This window comes from Cydia pomonella, chromosome 16 (genome assembly GCF_033807575.1).
Source record: "Cydia pomonella isolate Wapato2018A chromosome 16, ilCydPomo1, whole genome shotgun sequence".
Classification (NCBI taxonomy): Eukaryota; Metazoa; Arthropoda; class Insecta; order Lepidoptera; family Tortricidae; genus Cydia; species Cydia pomonella.
Window position 1 is genome coordinate 16879360 of NC_084718.1, and position 27423 is coordinate 16906782.

The 27423-nt window shown below is 36.8% G+C and overlaps 1 protein-coding gene across 2 annotated transcripts in view; it reads left to right on the forward strand.

Annotated features, from left to right (window-relative positions):
• Window positions 1–2837: 2837 nt before the first annotated feature.
• LOC133526099 (uncharacterized) overlaps window positions 2838–27423 on the forward strand; it is a 219878-nt gene continuing 195292 nt past the window's right edge. The window contains exon 1 of one of the 2 annotated variants that reach the window (XM_061862559.1): window positions 2838–3119. The gene's annotated coding sequence lies outside the window, so the exon portion shown is untranslated. The remainder of the gene's footprint in view (window positions 3120–27423) is intronic. The other variant, XM_061862557.1, reaches the window with a different exon arrangement.

Genomic DNA, 27423 nt, shown 5'->3' on the forward strand with positions numbered 1-27423 from the left:
ATCGTTTCATAGCAGTAAAACTCACGGCTCGTTTCAATTTGTGGTTGAACTGAAAATACACGCTGTATATAGTGTATATTTGAAGCAAATGTCAGTTGAAATGATTAATTAGTCATAGGGCTCCTCTACACGATGGCCCAGCGTAGGCCAGTCCAAGGGACGCAGCTATGCGGTGAAATGAGATAGCAATATCACTTGCTCCCTCTAACGCATAAATGCGTCCCTAGGACTGGCCTACGCTGGGCCATCATGTAGAGGTGCCAATAGATGTGCTCGTGAGTGACAGAATTAAAAACACGTTTTAACATTTCAGACAACATGCCAAAACCAACCTACGTAATTTGGTCGGGTTATTTGTTGCGCACCATTAACCATACTAAAATTTATGGTTGGGAATAAAAAAAATAGACTGGCAAGGACCAACAATAATAGCGATACATACATTAAGACTATCCCGTTCTGTCAGTTCCTCCATTGCACTCATGCCCAAACCATACTAAATACTAGATTTTATGATTAGAGGTAATAAGGTTTATATGGATTTTTGAAATTGAATTTACAATCTCAAAGTAAATACGCCGCCAACAAAATGGCTCGAAATGACCAAAATGACAAAATCGATGTAGCTGCCCGGATTTTCAACATTTGTGGCAGCAATGCAGTCGGCAGGAGTAGCTGATGATGTCGAGCTGCAATACGTAGTGCAGGGGGTCTCTATTGTTTGACATAAGACTATCCCCAACCACTCATGCACAATCCATACTAAATACTAAATTCATGTTCGCGGTAGAACCGGTTGTAATTACTTTTTAATATAGTGAATTATGTCATATATCAAATCACGATCAATTTTTTTAATTTCGAATGTTAGTGAGAAAATAATGACTGTTTGGTCTGTCATTCATATTGAACTAATGATAGCATTGTCATTCTTTCCCAGACCCATTAAAAGAAGATTCCAGAGCTTTAAAATAATGAATAGCCCATTTCTTCCCCAGGGACAACATAGATAGTGACGGGACACGGTAATATTCCGGGAGCCCAATTGAGATTTAACAACATAGATGGTAGGATCGTATAGATGCGCTATTGGCTACACCGCGTGCGCCCGTGAGGGACAGAACATGTGAAATGCGAGAAAATTAAAAACACGTTTTAACAGGCGTGACAACATACCAAAAGCAACCTACGTAATTTGCTCGGGTTATTGGTTCGTCTACGTCACTTGGGAGTTTTTAGAGGTAGGCAGAAAGGAAAAATGAGACTGTGACAAGGACAAAACAATAATAGCGCTATCTCTGCTACTCCTACTGAAAGATACAGAAGACTATCCCGTTCTGTCAGTTTTTATACAACTTTGACGAGACAACGAGCAAAACTGCTGCAGGAACGTAGCACGACATGCCGCAGTAATGCAGCCGACTAAATTGCCGTAGAAAACGTCATAAAGGTAATTTTATTGAGAAATAACACACTAACATTATGGGCCATACCCTGGTGTCATGTACTGACTACATTCAACTAACATCTGTAATGCACATGACTTTTAATGTTAAGTAAATGAAATGAAATGCATACTACATATATTTGACCATTACCGCTGTAATGCAGTTGGATTGGAAGTAGAATTGCAGCGCGACCTTACAGCCGACTGCATTACTGACGCAAATGTCAATATGGATGTTGCTGGATTTTTTACAATGGGGTTAGCAACTGTCAAAGGTTTGCATAGATGGCGCCATCATAGCTAACCCCTTTTCTCTAGTTTTGTTCTATGAGATTTGGCTTAAAGGGCTGGCATCCAGGCCATAAAATTGAAAAAATTGGCAAATTTCATAGTTCTATGTCAACGGGAAGCACTCCATAAATTTTGATTTCCTTGAGAGTGTCAAAAGAACATGCATTTTGCGGCGTAAAGGCCGTATTTTTTGTTTATTTTAACTTAGTACTTTTTTAGTTTGTTTTTTTTTTCACAGCTTTAATGGACTATAGACCTGACCTTTAATTTCAACTCGATACCTCCACGTTTTTCCGAGATAAAATGTCTTGACAGACAGATAGAAGCATGGACGGACAACAAAGTGATCTTATAAAGCTTTTTCCTTTGAGGTATAGAATCCTAAAAAAAATTTACACAAGTATAGGTATTGATGCTGCTATGCTGGTGCCATCTGTAAAAAACTTCTACCGGCCAACCCCATTGCGGAAGCAATGAAGTTGGCAGTAATGTCGCTCTGCAATATTGTCGCAGTAATGTTGTGTATTCTGGATGTGCACCCGAACGTTACCTTAAGTCGTACATTTGTTCTCGTAAAGCATCATAAAATTACTAGCGGAGGAATTCCGTGATATAACATTATTTCAGCTATTCAAAGTTCCCATCATTCCCTTAAGTCAGGAACACTCAGGAATATTACTGAGAACGGCGCATCACTATAACGGAACAATGCACTATTGTCAAGATGCGCTTTTGCAAAGTGAATATAAAAATTTCACAGTTCAATCATCTAAATGTCGAAACAATCGTCTCCTTTCCATCCGCCGATATTGAATCTGCTCTCCCTCTCTCCTAGACGCAGTGATATCGACGCAGCCTTATCACAAACTACTACCAAGCGAATTACGACGTTATTAATAAAACTTAAGGTTTATTTTGTAATGGAGTGTGAAGAGGTTCACATACCTGAATGACCGTAGGTTGTGGCTCTGGGATTCGAGAATGGACCGCTCACGTTCATACAAAGCTCAGATCTTGTATCGATTGCTTATACGTATAATCGTATGCTTAGAAAAACCAGTATAACTGCTTTATAATTACGCATTGATACTATAGATCTCAGGGGTTTCATGACAGTGGTTGTTAACAGAGTATTCGCTAGCGTACTGTAAGTGAATGGAATATCTGGCGTTCGAAGGCGCGCCAATCCGCCAATCACCGAAGTCAGTCAGTGCCGCTCAGAGCTCGGACGAGAGTAGATGTGCTGTCGATTCTCCGAACGCTCTTCTCGCGTGTTTTTAAAATCGCGAGTGTTATCCTGATTACATTTCTTTGATTTTACTTAGTGAAGTTTTGATATGTGTTCAGTTTAGTGTGTGAATACATTGGATTGTTTTTAAAGGTAAGTTTACTAGTTTTTTTTAAACGAGAGCGGATACAGGAATGCTAGCCGGTTTGCCGGACACCGTGGGACCGTTGGCAATCTCATGCCGTTTGTTTGACAAGTGTTTTTGTCGTGTTTTGTGCTAAGTGCAAATAGGTTCGGAATTCATTTATTTTCTATTTTACTTTTAAATAGGTTCGCTAAATGTTGTCAGTGATCGATTCTGTTCTTTGGAATTCTAATATAAAATACTGCTTTCATGAAAAAGAATGTAATTTAAGTCTTATGCAATTTGGTTCAGGAACAATATTCAAACCTTCAATATACCTATAAGAACGTGTTTTTTTTAATAAACGTTAGTACTAAAGCTGAATACTAAATAAAACTGTCAATTTATACATGTAAATATTGTAATGAATGTCTTAATTTACAAGTACTACTTGACCTAGTGAAGTATTTTGCAATTTGCAATTATTTACGATTCACTTGCCATTTCAACCACATACCAAGTTAGTGAACACACACACACACGCAGCATGAGTATTTGTATGACTCATTCATTGAAAACATGTGGTTTATTGTGCAATGATTTAAATGTCGTTACTTATCACTTATCAGAGTTCGGAGTTTAAAATGATAACGTGGGTAGAACATTAAACATCATTATGTTTACATTGTTTAAATAATATTATATAATAGTGTTATCTTGTTTTTTATTTTATTTAAATGCTTTGTTTTACTACCGCGTCCGTTTAAACGCTGATTAGGTTGGTGTGTTGTATGTTATTGGACTTATTAGTTATCAGTAATTGTTTGGAATTACCCGAGTGATAACACACTATCAATTGAGCTCCTTGCTTACTCTGGAAGTCTTTACAGCAGGCCAAATTATTCTGACTTGACCAAGAGATGTTAAAGCGCTGGTAGCCTAGCGATAAGAGCGTGCGACTTGCAATCCGGAGGTCGCGGGTTCAAACCCCGGCTCGTACCAATGAGTTTTTTGGAACTTATGTACGAAATATCATTTGATATTTACCAGTCGCTTTTCGGTGAAGGAAAACATCGTGAGGAAACCGGATTAATGCCAACAAGGCCTAGTTTACCCTCTGGGTTGGAAGGTCAAATGGCAGTCGCTTTCGTAAAAACTAGTGCCTACGTCAAATCTTATGATTAGTTGTCAAACGGACCTCGGGCTCCCATGACCCATGGCAAAATGCCGGGACAACGCGAGGAAGAAGAGTTCGGTTCAGCATTGCTCCGAGCAATTATTAGGGTTGGCACAACTTGACGTCCCTTTGCGTGCACAACCACAGACAAGATAATGACTTGAATTTTGACAACCCTAAATAGCCGAAAGGGATAGTTCCAAACATTAGAGAGAGACAACATGATTTGTCCCTGAATCGCTGTCAAATTTCGGTTTTGTAGGAAGTGTCATTTCTGTACGGGAGTACTATTCTGTGCCCTCGCTAACGCCCGGTCAGTTACGAATTTTTCACCGGCCAACCTGTTAATTTAATTACTTACCTCGTAATCGATTCTCCCACGTTAATTAGTGAAGGTTTTCGAAGGTTTCTGACGAGGGCGAATTACCAGTGAAAGGCCATTGTGGCGTGGCCAAATGGCTAGTCCGTTCAAAATTACAACCTTTCTCTACTCCACTACGGGCATAGTACTTGGTGACTGTCTCGGGCCAGCTTCCCGCGTAACCAACGTGCCAATCGTTAAGAGCAATTCCTAGCTGAGCATAGGCATCTCTTCTTGTACGCCACATGTCATGTTATCTATAGTAGTCGAATCCTAACTTATAAAGTAATGAACCCAAATAATTTATTTACCAGTAATACCAGACACAGATAGTAGGGTCAAAATTATTTTCGTTGTCTTGTTTCTGACCACTCTGTCACGTTTGTATTTGTGTCTTCTATTAACTCACTGGAGAGGGTGAATAGTTTTAAATACTTAGGCCATATTGTGACATCTGATATGAAGGATAATATGGATATAGAGCGGGAACGGAGGGCCCTATCTGTGAGGGCTAACATGATCGCCCGTAAGTTCGCTAGATGTACAAAAGAAGTAAAAGTCACATTGTTTAGAGCCTTTTGTACATCTTTATACTCATGCAGCTTATGGAGGTATTATACGCAGAGAGCCTATGGAGCCCTCCGAATACAATATAATAATGCGTTTCGGGTGTTGGTGGGGCTGCCCCGCTTCTGTAGCGCATCTGGGATGTTTGCGGAGGCGCGTATGGATTGCTTTCATGCGACCATACGCAAGCGATGCTCATCCCTGGTGCGCCGGGTGCGGGACAGCCCCAACCCCATCCTGCGCTCAATTGCGGACAGGTTCGACTGTCCATACTTGAGGCGTTGCTGTGAGATGCATGTGTCTTGCAGCCCTTATTATGTTTAATTTATTAATTATATACTAACATTAGATATAAGAATTAATATCGTATTGTATACTAACCAATTGTATGAGTCATGTTACTTGATAAATAAATGAAATTGAAATTGAATTAAATATATAAAATAAGTCTAGTGCTATTACATGTATGTCTAGCTGTAGATTATATTTCAAACGAGAAAAGATAATAACTAAATTTCATCTCATACAAATAGCTCCACTCCGTTACATTTTTTGGAAAAAAAAAAAAAAAGAATTTTGTCCCAGTATTGTCACCGAGAGAACCTCTTTGCCCCAGCGGACATCCTGCGTGCAATAATACAAAACAAAGATATCCTCGACTATTGTTTACCAAGCCATATCCCTAACCTAACAACACATCCCGTGGCAAATCTAATATTTGACGTACCTATCGCGGGCTTGAATAATGTTTGTTTGGACGGTTACTCGGTTATGTCACCTCACTACTGAAAGTGTTATGATACAGTTGAGTTCACTAACATCTTTACAAACCAACGGTCCCAAAGGATTTTTTTCTACTCGTCGACTGTCTCTTCTTCTTCGCTCTTCTCTATAGGTAGGGTCGGCTCCTAATTTGTCTGCGCCATGACATTCTGTCTAGGTTTGTCGGATCAGGAAGCTTCTCCTTCTTTAACAGACTGTCATACTGGTCCACCACGTCGTTGGGGGCCGGGCTCTTTCTTTTTCCGGCAGGTATAGTGCTTTCTTAACCATATACTGGTTATCTCTGCGCATGACCATGTCCGTACCACCTCAGACGACATTGATTTGAAGGTTCCACGTAAGTGTTTATTTCTGCTCGTCGACTGAAATTCTTGAATTAAGATTTCGTGTAGCAAACTATAATTTCGTACTTCTATTGTATGGACTCCCAACTCAACTATAAGATATTGAGTCGCGGAGTTTATATATTTTTTACTACATTTTGTCTACTGAGATACTTGCGAATTTTCATTAATTATTTAGTTTGTATAGTAAAAAAAGTATTATTTTATTTGGCACGTAGAAAAAGTATTGTATACAATAGTGATATAATAAAGGTTTCCAATCTCTTACCTTACTTAGGCAACTAAGCAAACTTCATTGTCTAAACACGGTAGTCGACTGAAAAGCTCCCTATAATATCATGATTGTATGTATATATAAAAATTCGAACGTACACTGACAATCGTGCGTCCCGCCCGCGCTAATACATATACTGACAAATACGAGCGAAAGGCACGACATTTTAATGACATCAGTTAGATATTAGTTAGATGTCATCCCTTAAATAGCTTGCTTAGGTAAGTTTGAATTTAGGTACCTAAGCAAGTTTGAATCCTTGACCATCGATTGATATTCTACTACTATTCGAGACATAATATTAACAGCTTTAAAGCGATTGCCAAGTTGGTGAAAACCACGTTCACATTCCCCGGCGATAACCGTATGTCGTTAAACAAAGCGGAATAGCCATAGGCGAAACACGTCCCGCCCAGACCCGAGGTCCTAAACAGATTACTAGTATGTATTATGTATATACCTATGTATAATGTCGTGTGAATCCTACAGTCTGGTCAACATGCTCTATTCCAGCGACGGAATCCCAAGAGTCCGCAGGAAGCTCGGCCGTATTTGACCTTCCCGTACAATCGGAATTTCGTTCTCATTTTAAAACTACGTATCGGATTGTAATGCAACTTTGCCATGAGGTATATCTAGGGCTGAAATGAGTTTATATCGCTGCACCTTATGAAACAAACAAAATAGAGCAAAAACAAGTTTTGTATGAAAATCTTAAATTCGCTGTATTTTTAACTATGTATCTGAGGCTACATAACCTAATTACAGCCCCTATATACCTTATCCTATTGTAAGTACAAAATTTCAGAGAAAACTAGCTAGTCGTGTTAAAATGAGAGCGTAACGTAACTACGTTTGTATGGAGAACCGAGCTGGCTGGGGACCCTTGTTACTTCTTTACGCTTAAACAGCTGAACCGATTTAGTTGAAATTTGGTATAGAGATAATTTGAGTCCCGGGGCCTTTGGGATATATGATAATTTTTATCCCGGAAATCATCCCTTAAGAGGGTGTGAAAAGCGGGGTTGCAGTGACATAATTGATGCATTGCCTGATAATTGATGTAAACACATGCTCAAATTGAAAGATTACCATTGAATGAATGATTCTTCCGGCCAATTTCGACCATTCATTTTCATTCATTCATTCAAGCTCAAATATAACGATTGCCATTACACTTTATATAGGCGTTATAGTTGTCTGTTAGTATGGGGAATCAATAAAAACCGGTTCGGATAAAAAATAAGCTACTAATTACTAATTCCGCGCAGAGAAATTTGTGGGCTTAGCTGTACTCTGTATCTTTAGGTATTTAAATAAAAGTAAACTAATAATTTGTACATTTTCGGGTAGTTATAACATTAATTGGTTAACCAAACAAATACAACAACACAAGTATGACAAGAGCTTTATGGAAATGTTCTAACAACCGGTTTAAAAATGACGGTTTACGAACGAAACCGAAAAAGGTTTTGCGCCAAGTACATGATAACGGTTGGAAACCGGTTTGATCGGTTTCCGTGCCTTGAGTATTAGTAGGGATGAACAGAGATTATTCAGCCATTTTCAAAGTTCTTATTCTTAATCTAAACTGACGGATTATTCATTATCCCTGCAAATTAAATGATGTAATGTACTAACAGCAACACAACTGACCTGTAGTACACCGTATGTCGTTGATATAAGGTTCTCTATTACCCAAATGGCCAGTTCACTATGTCAACGGTGGGTAACTAAGATTAATAGCGCAGCCTTTGCTAACAAAGCCTTTGTCATCTGACGTCACATTTCCTTATAGGTAAGCAGTACTAAGTATTATTAAGTACGTACGTGGAGAGGGAATATACAGTGTGTAAATCCACGGACAATAAATCAAAACAGACAGAATTTACCCGTGTTATCATTATTAAGAAGTTTTTTTACCGAGCCGATTAACATTTACCGAGCAGCAATGTACAACAAACAAGACGAGGTATCATTACGAATTACGAGACTCTCGTATCTCGTAACTAGTGTGTTGCTTTACATTGCGGGCATATAAATTGATTCGGATTTTATATGGTTATCATTTTCATTGTATTCCTTTGCAAAAGTTATCACAATATACTTCTTATGTCCTATGCTAACTGCCGTTTAAATGTATGTCCGTATTGAATTTACACACTGTACTTATATAGTTGTTGTAAGTAATTAAAAACAGGTTAATTGCTATTCTTAGTATATAGGTATCCGACTCATCTGATCTGTAGGGCTAAGATGGTCGGTTTTTTATTAAGGCATGATGATGCCAGTCACGTTCTAACAAGTATGTAAGTGCGAAAGTGACGCATGACATGACAAGTGATAAAAATGCGACCATAATATTACCATAATAATCTGTTTAGATAAAAAGATAAACTTCTATAAGAGAAGACCGTCTACAAGCTCTTTCGTCGCTTTTAGGGTCAAAATTATTTTCGTTTTCTTGTTTCTGACCACTCTGTCACGCTTGTGCTATTCTATGTCATACAACAAAAACTTACTTACTTACTCCTCTGGCGCAGCGACCCAAAGTGTGTCTTGGCCTCCAACACTACTGCTCGTCACTGATCCCGGTCCTGTGCAGTTTCTCGCCAGTCTTTAACCTGGAGCTCGTAGATCCGTGTCCACCACAACAAAAACACGAATATACTTTGACCCTCGTGTACAAACGCTTGAGTTAAACGGTCAAAATTACCTCCCCCCCCCCAAAACGTGACGGAGTGGAGCTTTTTGTACGAGATGAAATTTTGTTTTTAATTATTCTCATGGTAAATGTAAGCGACAGCTAAGTCATGCAATAGCACTCGTCTTTTTTATTTATTTGATAAAATACGGAAATACAAGCGTGACAGAGTGTTCAAACAAGACAACGAAAAGAATTTCGACCCATATACTCCACTTACAGAAGGCCTTCGTTCTGACTTTGTCTGAGAGACGTACGTATAAGTACAAATATGAGAGTTCCTTGCCTATGACGGTCTACCCTGTAATACATTTTACAGTAAATATGGTGCTACTTTTCCGCACTAGCACAACTTGTCTGGAAGAGATCGCTTTTTAGCGATAAGACCGCCTGTTGTTACCTGGTTCTATTTTCCTTTAAAATTCATTTGTAGTTTTACATGTATGTAAAATGTATAATTGTTGGTGCAATAAAGAATATTTACTTACTTACTTACTTACTTATGTAACTATGTCGAAAATTTAAAGGTTCATATGTACTGTAAAATGTTGTACGATACATGTGCGAATAGGTAACGAGTGGTGATAAATTAAAACACGACCTATTTTTCGCAGTTAGTCGGTACATATGGTGCTACTTTACCGCTCTAGTGCGATAAACACACCACATTACACATAGCACATTACGTGACTATGTCGAAAATTTAAAGGGCCATGGGTACTGTAAAACGTACAATACACGTGCGAAAAGGTAATTCGTTTTTTTCTTTTTAGTTTATTCAGAAACGGACAACGGAAGGAAAATAATTCGTAACTTGTATCGATTTAAAACACTCCATTCGGTCGTGTTTTAATTTATCGCCTCTCGTTTCGAATTTCCTATTTTTCACACTTGTATCGTAGTAGTAGTACTACTACTGCCTTTCTTCTCCACATTGAACTTAAGTGATTATTATTGAATATATCTGACTCATCTCACATTTGTTATAATGATTTATAAATTTCTTATAGATATCTATAATGATTCGATATTAAATTGATCACATGGCACTTTTTTGCTCCCGACAAACCGTTTACGATTAAATACGTTTATTTAGCATTTTCGTCCAGGCAGCCTGAACGTTACCTCTTAACAGCCTTAAAAACTTTCCAAACAGGCAAATTAAGGTTGATCGCCCATCGATCAGTTTCTGACAGGATTCCGCAAATTTTGGGGCTTTGAACCGAATTCTCGATAAAACTTTAACAAAGTTATTTGTAATACTTTTGACAAGAAGAGTATACGGGCACGACCTAGAAAATCATGGGGTTCATATGTAGGAAATTTTCTTGTTTATTATTAAAAAGAAAATTGAAAGACCCTAGTTATTATAGGAAATGCAAGAACTTAATTAACTAACCAACTAATAAGACAACAATATTATGAAAACCGGTAACTCATAGAATTGGAAATTCCGAACTTAAGATCAACACAAATACTGCACTCGTGAAAATAACAGAGAACGTTCAAATTGTTTCCATAAATCAATCGAGTCGACGGCGCAATCGTTTGCGATATGAGATGTATCTAGACTGAAATATGCAATCTGCATCAATAGTATTTTATACAATAGTGATATAACGAAGAGCTTTTCAGTTGAATATCGTGTTTACGCAACGAAGCTTGCTGAGTGGCCTTAGTTGGTACGAAATTCCAATTCGTCCTTAAACTACGTCCAAAAGAGAGGTATGGGCAATGTGAATGTCATCTCGCTTTGTGTGGTAGGGCACAGCACAGTGGATGTCATTCCAGATCTGAGAGCAGAGCCCATATGGGGAAGTACCTCCACCTTACAGAAAACCGCAGCCAAATAACACTAGACCCTACTCATAGTGTTGTGTTCCTGCCGGTGAGTAAGGATGCCAGAGATCAACAAGGGGGGGGGGGGTTAGAGTCGGTAACGTGCGTATAGGCTACGGAGACTGCTTACCATCAGGCGGGCCGTATTCTTGTTCGCCACCGGCGTAGTATTAAAAAAAACTAAATTGAAAAATGTTTTATATTTCGGTTTGCTGCTCATACACTTGAGATGAGACCAAATTGAATCATGCGAAGTCATCAACTAATCACGTTGTGAGTTGGACTGCAAGATTGGCTCGAATTCGTGTGCGTGACACCGCTGTACTGGCCCCATTCGTATTGCCCGTAAGGCCCGTCCTTAGATATATGCTAATGACAGGATGGTACTGTAAAAGAGTCGGCCTGACAGGGAGGATGTCGTAGATTAAAATAAATACAAATTAAACACTCTTCAATATATTTTTTCCAACATAGCTACGTAGCATACAACTTGGCTAGCCTTAATGGCTGCTTCTCCTGGAATGCCCGCCTGCACATTATTTTTCGTCTGACAGCGACCGCCAGTTCCAAATTCAAATTAGATCTATTGCCAGTCACTGTCCAACATCAAAGAAGGCAGTTAAGGTGGCAAACCTTTGCAGTAAACCTACAGCATAAATATAGGATAATTGTCAAGATGGAGGTTTTTTTCTCATGTATGTATTATGGTGACAGTTCAGTATGGTATGAAAGATTTAGTTCCAATGAAATTCCGCAATATGGCGCGTGATCATGTACAGAGTGAAAAAAATTGCCTGTTTTAGACATTTTGGCTCTCCGACCTTGACATTTTCTATGGGAGAATAACTTTTTTTGGCGATTTCGGGGCTAGTCCCATAGTAAAAGTTATTCAGTATAACCTAAATTAATGTAGGTAAATTATTGCAGGTGACTAAATAAACAACCAACCAATAAACAACACACATACACGACACACATGATATACAAACATACACACAAGACATGTACATATACGCGAGATAAATTGTGATCTTTTATTTTACCATTATTTTGTAATTTAATTCATTGCAATTTTGAGCTATTCCAATAGGATTATAACTTGTCCAAACATTTAATTTTAAATTTAAGTACACAAGTTTGTTAATTAAATTAAGTTAGACTTATATAAATATTTTAATAAGACCCTAATATAGGTTCTCAAGAGACTCACAATTCTTCATCTTTCACTCCCAAACATTGGGAAACGATATTATCTCGATCATATTTCAAGATAGCTAAATTCAATTCACGAATTGAATTGATGACATTAATGGAATGAAATTGGATTTTCAATGGGCTAATAAAAGATTCAATGACTTGAGAGAGATATCTCAAGACTCGCGCCTATATGTGGTAATGCTATGTTATTAATATTCGTGTGAAAAGACATTTAATTAAAGTGGTCTAAATACACGCGTATCTCAAAATATTTTTCGGCATTCGATTAAAAAAAACGATTATTTGAGTTTGACGATCTGTCTGGCCTTGTGAGTAACGACCCTGCCTATGAAGCGAAGGTCCCGGGTTCAAATCCTGGTAAGGGCATTTATGATGAGCATGGATATTAGTTCCTGAATCATGGATGTTTCTAAGTACCCTCAGCACGAGCCTTATTGAGCTTACTGAGGGATTTGGTCAATTTGTGTAAATAACGTCCTACTTATATTATTTATTTTTTTATTTGTAGAACATTATTCATAAGAATAAGTATTTATACACAACAGAAAGACATAGGAACGAGAAAGTAAGGTCCGACCGAAAACGCTTTTTTTGTCTCGGCCGAGACCGAGACCGAGACCGAGATTCAATGGGATTCTCGGCCGAGACCGAGACCGAGACCGAGAATTCATAAAATAGAAAAAAAAGACGAATTTTGCACTAAAAATGTTTTTATAATCGAAATTCGACGATTTATCAGAAAAAAGTTATCATAATCAATTTATAGCGCTATTAAATAGTATTTTTAGGGTTCCGTAGCCATAATGGCAAAAATGGAACCCTTTTAGTTTCGTCATGTCCTTATGTCTGTCGGTCTGTGCGTATGTCACTGCCATTTTACTCAAAAACTATACAGTATAATATATTTTATAACCAAAGTTGGAACGTAGGTGTAGATGTATTATGTAAGTCGTTTCGTTTCGAAAAAAATAAATAAAATATATACTCCGTATAAATGTAACAAAAAGTTTTAAAAAATAATCATGTGGCTCATCGTTAGGTAGGTCTTTATAAATACAGAAAGGTTGCTAAAAATGTTTTTTTGACTAAGTAAATACTTTTGACAATAATCGCTTCAAAAAAAAAAGGTGTGATCCTCTCTAACTTTTGAACCGGGAGAGCAAAACCATTTAAAAAAAAATCTAAATAATAAAGCTTAATAAGCAAATCATTTTTCAGGAAAATTATATTGAATATGGTCGGTTAAGCCATTTAAGAGTTATAAAAAAAAACTGATCTTCTTATTAAAGCGACGAAAGTGCCACTAACATACGCTCTTTTGCTTGTACGGCTTTTTTGTATTGTATGAAGGTACGGAACCTTCCATTATGCGTGGTCCAACACGTACCTGGCCGGTTTTTTCGGTACAGATGTGCACAAAAGGAGATAAAATAACAATAATCAAAATAAAGAGTTCTATATTGTAACCAAAAATATCCACCACAGGTGTCGTTTTGTACTTACCTACTGCTTTGCTTTTTCCCGTTAACACAAATATATTTAACATACCAGTACAGTATATAAAATATCCAGTGTCATCTTCCACTCACAACAAGTTAATCTAAGTTACATCCCGATAACAATATATACTCATTTATTCATCAATAACAACAACCACAAAACGAAAAAAACCAAATGAACAAGTCATTACTTGCAACCGCGCCTATCCGATCCCAACACTTAGTATTTGATAAGTAATTGGCTAAAAATGTGGCTACGAAACCAATTGAAATCACAAAAAACGTCACACCAACCGGGCGATGCAACCAACGAGTGGCTTAGACCGCCGCCGGGGCGCTCGTGCGCGGAAAATTCAAATTTACCAATGATTGCCTATTCTCGGTCTCGGCAAGAATCTCGGCCCATTTTGGCCGAGAGCCGAGACCGAGATCTCGGCTCGATTTTTGGCCGAGAATGCCGAGACCGAGACCGAGACCGAGATCTCGGTCGGACCTTACGAGAAAGTGTCACGAAGTGGTCTCACCTCAGCATGATGTTGGCGAATTCCAGCGCTAATTTCCGATGGGATAATCCGGTTAAACAAACACAGGTAAAAAAATCCATAAAAATGAGAAAAATATGCAATAAACAGAAATATAAAAATACAATGGTGAAATAAAGATTGAATTACTCAGTACTGGTATTAATGCTATTATGAGTATGTTTTTAATATTTTTATTAAAAGACAAGTTTCGTTTCGTCTGTATACGCGTCAGTTTTACGGCATTCGATTTTATAAATTTGATTATTTGATATAATTTGTAGGTATTTGTAGGCTCTAGTGCAGTTTAATAGTTCTCCTATTTAAGGGCACGAAGCACAACTTACACTAGCTTCTTAATTAATATATCGTTATAGAACTGACCTAACAATGTTGATAGCCGGCCGTCAGATGTAATCAATTTATTGGGAGTCGGGTAATTGAAGTGTTTGTTGGTTACGCAAAGACCCTTTGACTAATTAACTAATTGTTGGGTTAGTATATAATATCCGATTACCGCAGAAAGGTAGGTAATACTATTCAGGTATGTACTAAAAAAAACAATTAGGTATAACAGCGTGAGAAGGTGGTAAAACCCCATATACACCTGTATTTTTGTTATATCTGACCATACTCTGATAGGTGAATGGGTGTGTAATGTTTAATATATTTAAAAAAAAAAAACTATCTTACATTTGTTATAATGCCATTTGATATACAGTTGTGTGAAATATAATAGCAGTATATAAGAAAATGTAAATTAAGGGAAAACTATAACATTAGATCAATAATATTGTATCTTTTTATATAATTATTCTGCATTACTTGATATTGTTTCAAAATTAACTGTAACTTTTACTTAAATGATATTGGAAGTAAAAAAAACTATCATGAAAATCGGCTGTTTTTACTAAGTTGCGGAAATTCCTACAAAAACGTAAAACCCTACAAAAAAATACAATTGTGTACTATAATTGTAATTTAGAATCTTTCCTATTATTTCCAATCAAAGCTTTACGTCTAAACCCAAGTCATCCAGAAAAAAATAAACTTTTCTATAAGACGATCTTCGTTGCAGAGTGTACTGCTATTATATTGCACACAACTGTATTATTATATGTTATTATGTAATTTTTAATATACGTTTCTTTTGTTATATTGTGATTTCATCTAAACTGTCATTGATATAATGCCTATTGTAATATAATGTTTAATTAGTATATAGACATGTTTAATAATGACTTTTATTATATTATATTTTTGTATAACGTAATACTTTATGTAACTTTATCAAGTATAAGTACATATATTGTATAACATCTTTTCATATATTTCATTTAATACTAAATTAAAGTTTTACTTAATTAATATAACCAGTATGCAGGCTGTATAATTAAGTACAGATTATCATCCCACCTAACCCAACCTAACCAATTTTTTCAGTTTTCGATTCTGCGTGGGCCGCAGTTCAAACCTTACGTAAACCACTATTTTGCTAGTTATTTTATTATACAGGGGGTCGAATTTCTAACCTAACCTAACACTCCTTTTGCGAGGTAGTTATTCGTTTGTGCGGAGTCGCAGTTCTAACCTAACCTAATCCATTTATGTCATGCAACTAATTATGCCACACAAATAATTATATGATGTCACTTGTTAGAACAAATAATATGCTTTAGAGTATGTAATGTATATTAGACGAAGTGTAACAATACCTTATGACCGTTATATCAATAATAACATTATGTAAGCCGTTAATTAGGTATTACAGTAGTATGCCATTTATTACGTATTCAAAACAATAATATATCAAACTATATTATATGAAAAGTAATTATAAAAAATGTAGTCCACCCTAGGTGAAGATATAGATATACAGACAATCGCGGGACAGAAGCATGCTATTTTAAATTATAAAAAAAAACCTTCAGCCTGTTGTATCCCGGTGGTAAGACCGTCAGCTGATCACATGAGTATACTACTATCGGATAAGCTAAGCTACTGATCAGTTTTACAGGCATGTGTATTCTTTGCTTTACGTCAAATTGTGAGATCTGACAATCTAACATATCTCCTCACATTACAATCGGCGTACACGAGCGTATCATTCAGAAACCCGGAGGAGGAAATCGGAACAATAGGCGTCCTACACGCGAACATCACGGTACCAACTACCTACTGAATTATCACACGCTTGTGTAGGCAGGTTACCGTCTTATATAACACACTGTCAAGGTTTCTTGTTTCGTAAATGAGGACCATATTTTAATCCGGTATTCATATCACACCTCAACGTACTTGAATATTTACCTAGAAAGTATTATAAAGCATTTTAATGTTATATATATGTAGGCTTTTCTGTATGTTAATGGTAGCTTTAGGTTTTTGAGACTAGTTTAACTAAGATAAAGATAGTTTATTATTCGAGTAAGCATATTACAATGCACTTATGAACGTCAAATAAAGCTACACCGGCTCCAACCGTACCTCTGACCCGAGAAGATTTAAATCCCCTTTGAACACAAGCTAATTAGCTGAATAGGTAGCAGATTTAGGTCTGTTTAACCTTGTGTCCTCTTTCCAAATTCTAAAGATATTTATGACGTTTATTGTGGCACTCCCACACTTTATTACGCCAACATAGGTGCAGAGATCGGCATTAAGAAATAAGTAAGCTTAGAATGCTCGCTTTATAGATAAAAACCTATTTATAATAAGTTTTAAGCGAGCTTTGCGGAAAGTTAATTATAATAAGATTTTAGCTTATAAAGTACTAAGTTTTAAGCAAATTTAAAACTTATTAATAATACGTTTTACCATACCTCGTTACAGCTTATTATTATTAAGCAAGGCATCTCCGGAGTGAGCAGAGTGAGCACTCTCAAGGCAGAGGATCATCAAGTGCGTCGACTTCTGGCCGAAGGTATTTCGAGAGGTTCCGGGGCAAACTGCAGAATCCGACACAGGGCCAAACGATTCGTATATAATACTCCATAAATTAAATAGTGTTTAATTTTCATCAACATAATTCTTTAAGAGCTTGGCTCTTGTTGGTGGAGTAACCGTCATTCCGCTCTTCTCTTTGCCACTGTTTTGAGGTCCTGATACGTCACTACGTTGATTTTCTCTTTAGCTTAGATCAACGCACGTCTCAACCCCAAGCAGGGAAAACCCCTGCCTCTCTTTTTTTCTATTTTCCCTTCAATTATGTACTTTATATAAGTAATCGTGCCGTATCCGGTGCCCCTTCTGTTTTCAATCGTTCTCAGCAGTCTCAGCACGGACAGGCGTGACTTCGCGAATTCGTCGCGTAGACTCTATAACTATAAGTACTTACATGCGGCCTGCACCAATTTTGGTGTCTAGCGGTAGTAGTTGCCGCGTTTGTTAGAGATTGAACCTTCTGTACGTAGTGCTATTTATGCTGTGGCAGAGATTTCTTCTCACGTACCAAAATTTAATTTTAAGTTTATGAAATGTATACTTACATAATATGTAAACTAACATAAGTATATTATACTTATGTTAGTTTGTATGGTTAGTATCTATGGATCTTTATTGCCTTATTTTTCTTACTTATTTATCTATGGCCATAGAAGTATTTTAACTGAAGGTAGCACAGGAGCTAGCTCTAACTCGGTCCGTATTTGTTATTCCAGAGCCGAAGATCACGTAAGCTCGCTTCAAATTGAGGAGACCTTCAAGAATATCTAATCTTGGAACAGTCGAGTGCTAAAATGACAGAAGATACTTTTGTTTATTATTTATACGTTTATTTGAAAATGCTGTCAATTTTTCGTCTTAACTATGTGACTATGAATGATTTTTATTTTGATTACAGTCTAGTGAATCTTTATCTACAGATATATCTTAAATCCTCTTTAAAGCGTGCAAAAACCGCAAATTACGGGTAGCATAACGATAAAAAAAATGATACGACAAAATTCCAAAAAAAACGAGGTTTTCAATTGGGTTGTATTTTTTTAATGTTTGTAAGCTACACCAAAAATTCAAAACTCAGTCATTTTTCAACCGATAATTTTTTTTTATTCAATTTGTGGTTTAATAAAAATACACGCTATAAAAAGGTGAAGATCGAGATAAGATCCAATACTACGAGTAAATTAATGGGCTAATCAAATTAGATCTACAAAAAGCGTATTGAGGAGTTAATTCCCAGCAAGCTAGAAATCGTTTTAATACCTTACCTTCATTTGTTCCTAAATGCGTGTAGTCCGAATTGCGCATCTCCGAAGGTGTCCATACATTTTGGGAGCCTTAGGAGATACATTTTTCCTTGGATTGTAAAACCACTGGACTCGATGTTAGTAGATTTCTCGTCACATCTACTACCACCAACGTTTGGTGGATCAGACTGGTGAAAAGGCGTTTTCATAAAGAAATTCAATGTGGCGCCCATTTTTTCAACTTTGACTAGGTACGAATTCATATTAAGGTACCTTTCGGATCTTCAAATATCAATTTTTATCATGATTAGAACAAGTTTTCCATCTGACGTACTGTTTTCGATCTAAAAGCGAAAAGCTGATAAAGAGAAAAAAAAATATTCATATATTATGAAATTGCGCAAACTTGGATAGCACGCATTTAAGAAATAAAACTATTTCCAGCTTGCTGGGAATTGATTCTTCAAAAAAATCTAATATGATTGGCTACAGGCCACCATCAAATTGATTAAATCTTGGTATGCCTTCCGGCAGCTAAAATTCAAGATTCTACATCTTCACAAGTTTTAGAGCTAGGTACGTTAACGAATGAACAGTCGCCTCAACAAGTTCTAGTTACAAATGTAAAACGCCGCGCATATCTGCATGCCAAATTGAATGTCGGACACACATTTAAATATGTGATCCTTGTGTCCTGAGTCGTTAAGTCTATTATCGCGTGTTACATTCGAGCTTAGAGTTGCCATGTGAAGAATTGAAAACTCCTGTTCTTTTTTATTTTTTTATTCTGTATTTTTAACTCTGTTTAGAAATATCTTACACCAACTTAAATACTCGTACCAATCCAAAAAAATATCCTGTACCCTTGATATTACATAGAACCTATAATGAAATCCTGTCAATATTTTATTTACTGATTTATTGACAATCAATTATAGTAACATACCAAGACGACACTTACAGCAGCAGCTGTCTAGCTACCTATTTCAAGAATCTTTAATCCCGAGATCTGAGTTCGAATCCTGGTTGAGTGAATGGCTTGACGTTTACCACTCGCATAACGGCTAAAGAAATCTTTATATATTATAATAGTTTGACGCATTTACGTCTACGGTCGTTTCGGCGTTACGCGCTTACACACGCGCTTCCAAAAACGAGCTTCTAGGCACGTATAAACGCTAGTCTGTAACTGCCTTAAGACTAATAGGTAAGTAAGTAAGAAGTATAAACACTTTATTGTACGAGAAAAATAAATACTGATTACATCAGATAGAAAGATGAGAGGGATCTCTTCCAGTTAACCTATATCTAAAAGAGTAATTAAAAACTAACCCCCTTATTCATAAACGTCTTCTAAAGTTACGATGCCGCTAGTAATCGTTTGTCCCTTTCCGACGTATTGGTATGATGGAAAGCATTGGCATCGTAACTTTAATAGACGTTTATGAATAAGAGGGTAAAGGTATAATGATACATCTCGTGTCGAATGATTACCCCTTTGATAGTTCCTTCAAGTCTCGTTTGGTTTCTTAATAATTTAATACGTTTTACCGTACTTTCTTTACAACTTCTCAAAAATGTCTACAAACATTTTACGTGAGAGCTGCTCCATATAAAAATGAACCCTAATAGGGACCATCTCTTGACGTATACAATCAAACTGAAAAATTTGAAAAAAAAGAGAAATATATCTCAAAGTCAAGAAAAATCCCTACACCTGGTATCCCTATTTATAGACCAAGAAGCGAGCACGAATACATGATTAAAACATGTGTCCCCTATGTCCTGCGCTGTTATGTCTATTATCGCATGTACAACATTCGGGCCAATTCGAGTTTTAGTTATTCGAGCTTTTTACGATATGATTAAGTTGAAGAATTGTAAAACACAATTAACACATATGACCCATATGATGTCTGTGTCAAAAGTGACGTTTTTGGTTGAAGAAAAATCACTTGGCAGTGACAGATTAGTATCATATCGCAAACGGATGAGATTCAAGATGGCAAAGACGTCTTGAGAATATTATTTTTGAATATTATTGTGATACTGTGCAGCTAATAAAAAACTAATATTGAAACGCGTTTAACCATATTTCAATCAACACCCGGCAATCCATCGTGGCTTTTAGTACAGTCCAGCTCTAAACCACAAACAACTACCGAAAAACGTCATGCTCTACGAGCACACTTGACATTGGCAAAATCATCATAAATACGGAAGGTGGAGATAAGGAAATTAATCTCCATGTATCAAAAAGTGTCATCAAAAAACCATAAATAGGTGGCGCTACAATACCTAGAATACTTGAACAAAAAAATCAAAATCATAGACAGCGCACTTCACTCCGTCAATAGCGCCTAGGTTCTTAGCTACTCTAGCGCTACTCTGGAGAGATTTGGAACTATTTTTATAGCTGACAGCTGGACACTTTTGCAACAGTTCTACCATAAGAGATGTTACTCCTCTTAATTCCACACTCCATAATCATAAATTTGATGGAGGCCATATTAAAAAAAAAGAATATCGAATAAAACTAATTCGTATTGGCCCGTGTGTGGCTTAAAATTTGCATTTACGTCTATATGCATTGAATCCGTAATCCGTGGGCATAACCGGACTGGGACCTTGGTGGTATATTATATAAAGTTGAGTCATTGAGTACTTAGAGTATTAGGTGTGATCATATCTTGAGGAGTTGAGACACTAGAGACCTAGGATTTAGCGTTTGTGATTACGAGTTCGTAATCTTGTGTATAATTAATAATACTTGTGTTTATACTTAAAATAGTGAAGAAATAATATTTCGAACCGCCAAAACAAAAATTTGAAAATGGTTGCGTCCTTGAGAAACAGTAACGAGATCTGTTTCAACGCCCTGAAAAACACCCATTGTCAAAAGTAACCTGATGACACCGAATTGTTACGTATAAAAGATTAGGTTTGTTTACAAAAATAGAGCAGTTTCATAATAGGCAATGTTTTCAACGCCCATACTCGGCGAGGCTGTTTAGATTATATTCAAAACATTGTATGGACTTTGAGGTATAATTTGTACATCTAGTATAATTTGAGCTCTTCAATGACGGACTGAACCACTGAAGGAAGAGTTAGATTGAGAAATATCAAACTGTATAGGCCAAAGATATTATGCCAATCGCCATCTAATCGAGCATAATTTTTTCTTTATTTTTCGAGGCACAATTTTTTCTAAGACTTTATTTATATTATACGGAGTTATATATATCTTTGGTCTCAGCATAGCCTTATGCTGGTCACCTGCGCCGATACGCTCCCAAAGCGTTGTAAATAAATGCCAGCTGATTGTTATCTCGATTGTCGTGGGATGAATGCGGTCTTAACTCCTTAACGGCAAACTAGCGGTTAAAAATAGCTGCTACTAGACTCTTATATGGCTTATTTACCGCCATATTCGTAATATAGGAGATACTTGGGGCATTTTATTTAGGGCCACATGCGCGTTCCAGGATTAGCCAAATAACTCGGAGTTAACTGTTATTACAGGATTATACTACTGTACTTTAACCAGGGATCGGAAACCGGTATTTTTTGTATGGGAACGAAAACGGTATTTTTTCGTTCTTTGTTAATTACTTCATTTCTAATTAGGCAATCTAATAATACGAAGTCGTTATCTGAAAACACAACTGAGTCCTACATTTAGAGTATAAAATAAACCGAAATATATGGTTATTTCGATGTTTTTGCAAAAAACCGGTTCCGATCCCTGACTTTAACTCCGAGTTGAAATGGTTAAACGGTTCCCCGGCAAGCTGACCCGAATTGACCTTTCCAAACAAACGGAGTTTCTCATTTTAAAATTACGTGTTGGATTGTAATGAAACTTTGCACGTATAATGACATGAGGTATATCTAGTCCTGTAATTAGTGTATAGCTCCAGTTTACAAAACAAACGAAATAGAGCAAATACAAGTTTTGTATGACTTAAAACTTATTTTCGCTGTTTTTTCTAACAATGGTATGTGAAGCTACATAAACTAATTACAGGCATAGCTATACGTTATCGTATTGTAAGTACATACATAGTTTCAGAGCAATCTAGCTAGTTTTAAAATGAGAGCGTAACTACGTTTTTACGTTTGTATGGAGAACCGACCAGCTGGGGAGCCTTATGTCCACCTTAAAGTTGTAGTTACACTGCATTTTATTCAGATTTAGTAATTTTATATTAATACGAGCTGTTTCGGTTCTGATATAATAATTATTTACCTGTCAAAAATAAAAATATCCTAACGCAAAAATGTTTTTTTTTTTTAACTGATCGGCGATTGGCTCTAGTCACACCTGATGGAAAGTGAAGACAGGGCCTATGATGGAGCTCACCGGTTCAGTAGTAGCCTATTCACTCTTGCTTTAAAGAGACCGAGGTCATATTTATTAGGGAGTACGGCGGGAGCGCATTCCATTCTTTAGCCGTCTTTTAACTGTAAATGGATGTATGTATTATATTAATAAAATAGATTCATATAGCGGTAAAAGTAAAAAAAAACTAATTAAATCAGCTTGGCGCCAGACGCATAACTTTAATTCATAGTATTCTAACTTATAATCAACACGCACGCGTCGCAAATAACCTACTTTAGCAAGCTAAAGTATGTAAAGCGTCGTTGAAGTATACCTTTGATATTCCTTTCATTGTAGACTTGAAAAGAAGTAGCTTATAAAGCAGAACGTATTCCAATTTGTAATCAATTTAACTTTTTGTTTTACTGATTTTGCAGAACCGATTAGTTTCGCTACCGTAAAATGGAGGTAGAATATTTTTGCATGTGGCACGTTGATTTTTATATATAAAAAAACATCCCGCCGTAAGAATTTTAGTTTCTTAATGAATATCAGTCATTCTATTTCACAATTTTAACGATAAGTAGGAAATTACACCTCACCTTGTAGTAGGTCAGTAGGGATGGCTATGGGGCGAATCGGGAAAATTGCTAGTTAGATAATTAACTAAATACAAGAAATAAGTCTAAATAAATACAAGAAATAAGCCTAAATAAATACAATAAATATGCATGACGTATAACAATTAGTCTCCGACCGTTCAATTTCAATAGGAATAAATCCCATACAATTGCGCTCCCAAAAAAATGAGGTCGAAAAATTAGGAAATCCCTGGTCTAGCCAGTTCAACCAAATCGCGTCGTTTAGATAATGGCCAAGACTAACCTAACAATAGTTTCCTATGAAAAATTAGACGGGCATAGAGATAAGTCCCGACACCAACAAAGCACGTCATTACGTGCTCGGTTAAGCCCGCCAACTTTATATTGCCATAAATCTACTGCGGTCACAATATTTTAACCTAAATTTACCGAAATTATTCGCTTTCACTGAGTACAAGCGAATCCATGTTGATAAATTATAGGTATGGTTTAATGAAGCAACTTTAGCCGTGGGTGCGGCAAATAAAATGTTATTTTCCAAAATGGGGGTGTTTCCTAAAAATTTCATAAATTCATTTACAACGACTTCAAATCGAAACGGGAACACGCTGAAAAAAAAGTGATTTATGCTTATTTTAACAATAAGGAGTGTTGTACCCATGAGCTCGATTGCTCAAGGTTAAAATTTAGGAGGAGTACGAAGACTAACGGAGTGCGTATTCTTTCTACGCCGCTGTAAAAATAAATATATAAATAAATAAAAAAAGAGAAACCGACCTAAAATAAATTTAATCCGGAAGTAGGAACTGATGTTTCAAGTCCGTGCCAGTAGTTTCCAGTATGTATTGTATTGATACCACTGTTAACAAGCTAGGTTCGAACCCACCTCAGCGACAATCAACACAAAAGCAACTAACGTCTATAAGTTTAAATTTAGAATCATTCTAAAACGGGGCAGGATACAAAGGATGCTCCGATGCACTATTATTGGTTGACGAGGCCCCGTTTAGCGCTTGTTAGTGATACTACCGGCAAATGCTTTACAAAGTGGCGGATATGACAGGACATAATTTTCCCAATTGCGCGGATAATATCCTCGATTCTCACCTCTATTAATGGAACCCTCTGTAAATGAGACACAATTTTTTTTAATACCTGCCTTACTGACATCCTAGGTAAGTAGAATACCTCTTTAAGTGAGACGAATTTGCTCGTCCCTTAATGTCCCACGCTTACCGAATGGTAATGTCAAGGAAGTACAACACACACACACACACACACACAGTAGTGTGTTTGTGTAATAATGTCCTATAATATTTATTTATTTATTATTTATTTACACAGTATGTAGGTACTACCTCAGCGACAATCAACACAAAAGCAACGTCTATAAATTTAAAGTTAAAATCATTCTAAAACGGGGCAGGGTACAAAGGATGCTCCGATGCATTATTGGTTGACGAGGCACCGTATAGCACCGTTTAGCGCTTGTTAGTGATACTACCGGCAAATGCTTTACAAAATGGCGGCTATGACAGGACATAATTTGCCCCAATCAGGTGGCTGCGCTTTTTGAAATTATATTTTAATTTCAATAAGAAAGTTATCAACAGTGTGCTAGATGTAGATGTTTGAATTACAAAATAGATCATTATAAGGTTTTATTTCATTATTATATGAGGTTAAGGTTATATTTTCTAAAACGCACTAACTAATACATCTTTAACTAAACAGAAATGTAGCATAGCAGAATTTAAATGACGACCGGTCTGGCCTTGTGGGTAGTGGTAGGGTCCCTGCGTATGAAGCCGATGGTCCTGAGTTCGAATCCCGGTAAGGGCATTTATTCGTGTGATGACCACGGATATTTGTTCCTGAGTCATGGGTGTTTGTTGTATATTAGAGTCAATTTGTGTAACAATGTCCTATAATAATAAATAATAAATAAATAAATATTATAGGACATTATTACACAAATTGACTAAGTCCCACAGTAAGCTCAATAAGGCTTGTGTTGAGGGTACTTAGACAACGATATATATAATATATAAATACGTAAATACATAGAAAACACCCATGACTCAGGAACAAATATCCATGCTCATCACACGAACAAATGCCCTTACCAGGATTTGAACCCGGGACCATCAGCTTCGCAGGCAGGGTCACTACCCACTAGGCCAAACCGGTCACCGTATAATACTTGTTGATTTTATTTATTTATTACGGAACACCATAGACGGTGCAGGACGGGGTGCAGGCATACCGAAAGGAAATGGCGGAACGACTTGGACACATTCTATCCAAAATGGTGGGTGGGAAAATGCCAATGACAGGGTCGAGTGGAGAAAACGAAGGGAGCCTCTGCCCAGCAGTAGGATACTAAAATAGGCTAACAAAAAGAAATAAAGTTCATTTTATGTATATAGCAAGTTATCTATTCGTTCACTTTACTCGTATGTCGTAGGTTTTATGCACATCCTAGATTAAATGATTGTGTATGTAGCAAACCGTTTTAATCGGAGTAGATCCAAAGAACAACTCCACGTATATTGCACATGCACTTAGCTGCATTGAAATTGTTTGCGTTGGCCACAGTATGCAAGTAATATGCAGAGTAACTTTGTATTAATTAGACTTTAGAATCCAAATCTCCAGGTGGATAGGGCAACATTCAACAAACTAGCACACATTCTTAAATCTGCTAACCTTCCACAGTGCCCGAAAACCGGTTAAATTTCCAAACCGTTATCATGTACTTGGCGCAAAACCTTTCAATTTCGGTTTCGCTCGAAAACCCGTTATTTTTAAACCGGTTTTTATGAGAACAGTCACAAACAACAATAAAAACCGGTTTCTTCCTATGTCGGTGTCTATGTTTTACGTGGCACACAACAATGCCGACCGGCCGTTACATCGGCCGTCGACTAAACCGGTTTTTTTAGGTTGCAATAATGTTCTTAAAACGTTCGCGTTCTTATAGAAGTTCGGAAGAAAACCAAAATAAACCGGTATTTACCGGTATTTTAAAAACCGGTTCCGTGCCTTACCGAAAACTCGCTTCTTCGACCAATGTGTCCTGCCCACCATGACATACGGTGCCGAAATATGGACACTCACCAAGGAGGCTGTGCATAACGTACGAGTAGCACAGGGAGCCATGGAGCGCGCCATGCTCGGAATTAAACTTCAAGACTGAGTGAGGAATGATAAACCTTATCCTATTGTAAGTACAAAGCTACAGGGCCATCTAGCTAGTTGTTTTAAAATGAGAGTGTAACTACGTTTGTATAGAGAACCGAGCTTGCTTTTCCTTAATATACCCACTGTTACTCTATATATTTCAGTCTGGCCTAGTGGGTAGTGGCGCTGCCTATGAAGCTGATGGTCCCGGGTTCAAATCCTGGTAAGGGCATTTATTCGTGTGATGAGCATGGATATTTGTTCCTGAGTCATGGGTGTTTTCTATGTATTTAAGTATTTATATATTACATATATCGTTGTCTAAGTACCCTCAACACAAGCCTTACTGTGGGACTTAGTCAATTTGTGTAATAATGTCCTATAATATTTATTTTATTTATTTATATTTATATATTATATATATCGTTGTCTAACTACCCTCAACACAAGCCTTATTGAGCTTACTTTGGGACTTAGTCAATTTGTGTAATAATGTCCTATTATATTTATTATTTATTCTCTATTCCTCGTTTTTTATCGTTTTCATATAGGAGTACAAGCTTTGTTCTAGTTTATTAAATTGAAGGTTTTGCGGTACGGTATGCCAATCATTTGCGTAATCAATAGTGGGCATGACTTGTATCGATGGTATCGTGGAATTATAATAAAGTCAATGTCACTACATGAATCACAACGGTTTGCCGTGGCATTCTTTATATATACTATATCAGAATTATGTAAATTAAT